Consider the following 6366-nt stretch of genomic DNA (forward strand, 5'->3'; position numbering starts at 1 on the left):
GGCCACCTTGCCGGCGCCGCAAATTTAGGTTGATCATTGTCTAATGTAATAGCCTAGCTTACAATACACTAGAGAGGGTCTGAGCTTCCATGTAAATCTTTATTGACTCCCTAGGGTGCCGCTAAGGCGTGTTGTATCGAACTTTTTCTCTATCCTAATATAAAGACGCGCAAATCTTTTGCGTGATGGAGAGAAAAAATTGTTTGGCACCAGTATGACCACACGAGTATACACCATGATTCTGTGGACGCTAACACCTCTGCCCAATGTCTGGGGGCATCATCAGATTGTACATAAAAATTTAGAGATTGCCTCATGAATTCTGGTTGAAGGGCAGGCCTCTGTCTCACTGAGTCACCAGGTCGTGGGTTCAAAGCAGCCTCTCTGCAGATTTGCGGGGGGAAAGACTTGCCTCGGTTTTTCCCTTCTCCAGACCCCCCTCATGTGGGAGCCTCCGGCACTGGATCTGCCTTTGCCCTCATGAATTCTGCTTAAAGCAAGTTTAGACGTTCTTTTTCTCATCCTTACAGCTAATGTGACCAAAACTATGATTGTGGTGATCCCTAGACCAAGGAAGACCACCATCCGGAGAGCAAATCCCGCTGATCCAGCCCTCCTGAAAGAGATAAGGCAAAGCACATGAGGATTGCTAATAGCAGAAGTACAATTCTTCATTTCACAGTTCCACCGCATACGAGAATGGTTCATCTTATATCCTATCGTGTTTTTCCTCCCTGGCATGTGCGCATGCATCAAATACTAGAATATGCAATGTTAATGTTATGTCAAAAAATTGGAAAACTAACATCACTGAGGTTCTGAATTCTTGCAGGAAAACCTTGTCAAACTAAAATGAACCACATAACAAAGTACTGGAGTAGTTCTCTTTTGAGTTTGAGCAAACCTTTTGTTCTCCCAACTGTCTGTGCTGCCCCACCATGGATTGCTGAGCTTTTAACATCAGAAGATGTTCCTGGGTAAAAATTTTCTTAGCATGATCATAAAGTTCCATGTCAAGGCTGTTCAACGAGATAATTTGTTTCAAAATTGCCTCAGGTACCAGCTTCCGTGCCTGCAAAAAGAACTTCCTATGTCATTGCTGAAACATTCTAATATGAAAGCATTCATATTTTTTTATCAGAATATGAAAGCACTCATATATAATATAAGCTAGAAACAAGTAGAAATTTCCAACTATTATTTGAGTGTTGCATTATGACAAAAAGCACATCAACGATTGTGAAGTTTTGAGCACATCAGCCTTAGCATTTGTATCTCTATTTTTTTTTAATTGGCCTCATTGTGTGCTTGCTATTTATAGAGAGGAAGAAATCAGGTATCCACATAAGCTAGAAACTCAAGCAGAAACTTCCAATTATCTTTGGTGTTTTGTGTTATGATGACAAAAAGATAAGCACAAGAATGATTGTGAAGTTTTGGGCACATTAGCCTTAGCATTTTTATCCCTATTTCCTTTTTTTTAGCCTCATTTTGTGCTCGATATTTACAGAGACAAAGGAATCAGGTATCCACATATGGTGCAAATTTTTATAATCGTAAAATAGAAAATGAATCAAGAGCAATCTTCAATGTGCATAAACTTCATTGCCCTTTAATTTGGTCGTTACCTCTTTTGGAAACCTTGCTTCCACTTTCTTTAGTGATATTCTACGACGGCTAGATTCAACCTTCGGCAGTTCAGCAATGCAAGTTTCATAAGCTTCCATCAGTTTACCAATAGTCATCTGGCATCAGGAATAAATTAACATTGTGATCACAGGATAATAACAGGAAACTCTACACAAGGTTCGCAAAAAAAAAGAAGGAATGAAAACTCTACACAAATAATTGAGCCCTTCAAGTAGTGTATTACATTTCCTTTTCCATGTTCGTCGCTGGTAGAGTTCAGGGCTTCATTATTTTGCCAACCATGTGCGTTATTCTATCACGAGAACATAAATATGAGATGGAGTGTACAGATTCCACCATCTAATCCGCAAAACTAAACAGCTCAATTAAAAGGTTTAACCACCCTCATACCAGATGTTCATTTGTTTCTTCATCCTCGTGCTTCACCATGGATGGGTGTGAGCCTGTGAACAGTAGAGATTAGGTCCTCATTTATCATCTTTGTGTTGTCAATACTGTATCAAAAGAATACGGGGAACCATACACCAAGAATGAACATAATATTTCTTTGTGTAATTATTTCTTCAAGTCACTTTTTTTCCATACACCGAGAACCTAATGTTAAGTTATTTCTTCAAGTCACCTTTTTCATATATACTTGCCCTAATGATTTTAGTGTGCAGCAAATCATGAACAAAACCATAGGTTGCTACTTGAACTGCTACACCAGGCACGATAAGAGTGCTGCTTATGCATTTAGTGCTTGGTGAGCAGCTTCGTTACACTAGTTTGAACTTTGCTGAATGTTATGCCGGTTCAAACTCACATTCATTTTGATCAGGGATGCACATACCATGCCTCTGTATTGATGTATGAATCTATACTTGGGTTTCAACAACTGAAGCGATGCATTGCTAATTTGTTAGCGAATTTATCATCAAAACCTAGCAGTACTATCTTTCAGTTTCAATAAAAGATAAAGTTGAGCTGTTGCCCATTGGTTTATAAAATAATGGTGCTACTGAAGACACAATTATAAGTTAGGGCCACCAGATTGCAATGTGTAATACCAGTCTCACTGGGCAGATCTTCCTTGAGATCTAAATCCAATGTCCCAGATTGTGAAAGCACCTGTGCTCCTACCATATGAGCAAACAAACTTGTTGATTCTTCATGAACCTCCGTAAGTCCTACATATAGCATCTGGTCCAGCCTATTCTGTAATAAAAAAAATGATGACATTACTTTTGGGAGGGAAGTATATAAAAAATTCCAGACCCTTTGTATAGTGAATGAATATATTTGCTTTAGTGAATGTTATTGTCATAATGGATTACCTATACTATTTAAGTTCCTTCTGCATGACAGTATAGTCAACACAGTGGTGTTTTACTGTTTCGCATGCTGTAGGATATATAATTAATAAATAATGTATCATATGCTTTGGCCATTGGGATGCGCACCGAAAACTGTCTTTCACGACATTCATCTTTGGTATATACCTTAGCAACTTCAAGCACAATACGACCAAGATCTGGATGCTTTCTCTGACACAATGTCGAACATCGTGTGCTCCATCAAAGTATGAATTGTTCGTTAACCCAGTAATCTGCCAAGGTAACATGAGTACACATAAACAAATTAGAAAACCAGATCGCAAAAGCTGGCTGGGAAATCATCTGCATGCAGATGTTTACTACATACAGTTCTGCTTGTGCAAAAAGATATAAGTATATAACAGTATTAGAAGTATACCCCACACGTTGATGCGGGAACTACGTTGAGATTGAAATATTAAACTATTCATACAATTCTTATGAAGGGGTTAACTATTATATAGTGAATAGCGTGGCAATGCTGATGTGGACAACTAAATGTATGTTAGTGGATAATGTGTCTCGCTGACGTGGATATCATAATTATTCGTACCAGTGAACTTTAATTGCAAGTGATAGTGGACCACTGAGGTGGACATCTTGCATGTCCAGATAACATTCTAGTGGGTTTAGTTGCAAGTGATAGTGAACTGCTGAGGTGGCTATTAGACATGTATAGTCCTGTATACATTGTATTTGGACATGTTGTACTCCAAGCTCCATTGGGCTATATATATATATATATATATATACATATATATACATATACATATATATACATATATATATATATACATATATATATATATATATATATATATATATATTCTGCAGCTGACCATAGAATAACTTATTCTATAGCCACCTTGATTTACGATAATGTTTGTACCAATTTACGATAACATGAATATGCATTTATGATACTCGTGTTACTGCAACTCACGGTGATATTTACCATAATGTTATAGTAAATCACTTAGTAAGGAGTTACTGTAATCTCGTAAATTAGAATAGTAACTATCGTAACTCCAATTGGCCGCAGAATAAGTTATTCTATGGCCAGCTGTAGAATAGTAGTTATATATATATATATATATATATATATATATATATATATATATATATATATATATATATATATATATATATATATATATATATATATATATATATGAAAGGTCACCCCCTAAGAGAGTGTGTCGTGTTTCCCTATCTCTCTACATGGTATCAGCCAATTAGATCTTAATCTTCTGCCCCCTCCCTTCTCTTTCCTGATCTGCCCCCTCCCTTCTCTTTCCCGACTGCGACTCTCGCGCTCGGTCGCGCAGCACGCGTGCGAGACGTCCCCGTGCCCGTCCCACCTCCCCGACGGCTTCCTCCCTCCCCGGCGATGGTTACTGATCCCTCCCTCAGCACCAGCACCATGCCAGCCTCCGCCAACGGAACCATCCCGGCCACTGGCAACGGCACCATGGGTGCCCACGGCGCCGGTCTTGCAGCACCCCCGCCGCCGATCGTGGCTCATCCCTACGCCACGGTCTCCGTCAAATCCCACGTCCCCTTCACGTTGGAGCTGAACTCCAACAACTCGAAGTGGGCGTTCTTCTTCAAGTCGCTATGCAGTAAATTCAGGCTTCACTCGCACATCGACGGCTCCGCTCTTCCTCAGCTTGATGACCCCCAGTGGGACGCCACGGAGTGCTGCGTTCGCGGCTGGATCCTCGGCTCCGTCGATGACTCCATCTTTGATCTCACCATGGATGAGCCCGACCCGACCGCCCGCGACCTCTGAGTGGCCATCGAGGGGATCTTCCACGACAACAAGGCGTCGCGCACCATCTTCCTCCTCAATGAGTTCCACTCCATGGTGCAGGGTGACTCCACCATCTCGGCATACTGCCAGTGCCCGAAGACCAAGGCCACTGCCCTCCACGACGTCGGCCATCCCGTGTAGGACTCACAGCTCGTCCTTGCCCTCCTGTGGGGCCTCAACCCTCGCTTCTCTAACACCGCCGTCGACATCGCCAATTCCGCTTTACTTCCCACGTTCGTCAGAGCCCATGACACGTTGGCTCTCAAGGAGACTCGAATCCTGGGACAAGTCAGTTTCAATATTGAATTATTGTACATTGCGGGTCCACTACAAAATACAAAACACATTTGTATGTACCTCACATTTATAGCAAAGTTAGAGCCATGCAAAACCACGTCACTACCACCACACAAACAACTCACAAAAAGACGATGTAGAAAATACTATTTTTATTCTAAATCATGAGATATTTGGACTATTCTAGATGTATATCTTTTGCTACGTTTTGATTTTTCTAGATGTATATCATTTGCTATACACTGAGGTAACAAAAACAATACATGTATCTAGAAAAACTCAAAATGTTTTATAATTTAGAATGGATAGAGTATCTCTTTATTATTTATTATCCACAACGTATGTAGGGTTCATTCTTCTCTAGTTCGTGCGAATGAGACAAAATCTCAGTGGTGGAGCTTGCTCACTAGAGAACCCATGGCTTGGGTTGGAGCTCCGCTTGATACAGGTTTTGTACCAGGCGTGTCGAGCTCATCACAATTAGAGTCTAATGGTCTTCAAGTACGTTTTTCTTATTTTTTTGTAGCCTTAAACGCGGATATTCCACAATAGTCATGGTGTCGTGCTCATCATATTTGGAGTCTAATAATCTTCAAGTACTTCTCAGTCGCATGTGTGCCTTTAGGTATAAGGATAGGAGTAGTAAGCCTAGCTTGTGTACAGTGTGTCCGAGTGCATGCGTTTGGTGGTGTGGTGTGAGTTTGTGCGCAAGTTCAGATAGTGCAACTTGTACATAGAGTATTACTTCATAAAAAAGAAGATTCTTCTCTCGTTCCTCACTAGTACAATAGTTGCATCGACTCCTGGACAAAGGAGGGCACTCCCAACCTATCTTACCAGATTATTACCATTTATGAAAACATCTAATCATTTGATCTCATTCCCAGCGATTGCCCATTCCAAGGACGTGGCTATTCGAATAGATTCAATACACTCTGCAGAGGTTGTACAAATTTCCCCACACGATAGACACAGTCCGACACCATCGTTATGGATTAGATAGGTCTAACGAGATCCCGTACCCGAAGGGAATGACCTTAGATTTCTGTATAATTCTACCACTGCTTCTCAGGGGCTGGAAATAGAACTTTGGATGACCACATAGCATCCAATTCAATAATCCGGATGATACCATATCATCCGGTCAATAATAAGAGGGCTCGAACACGGCTAAATCAAGGGGCTTAACATGGAGGATCACATAGCAACCACGCCAACCGGACCACGGAAGATCACATAGCACCGTGTCTT

General features: G+C 40.8%; 1 pseudogene; it reads right to left on the bottom strand.

The window, feature by feature from the left end:
* Nucleotides 1-250: 250 nt before the first annotated feature.
* LOC136523476 (protein-tyrosine sulfotransferase-like) lies at nt 251-3611 on the bottom strand (annotated as a pseudogene).
* Nucleotides 3612-6366: the final 2755 nt, after the last annotated feature.

Source organism: Miscanthus floridulus, chromosome 18, assembly GCF_019320115.1.
Source record: "Miscanthus floridulus cultivar M001 chromosome 18, ASM1932011v1, whole genome shotgun sequence".
Classification (NCBI taxonomy): domain Eukaryota; kingdom Viridiplantae; phylum Streptophyta; class Magnoliopsida; order Poales; family Poaceae; genus Miscanthus; species Miscanthus floridulus.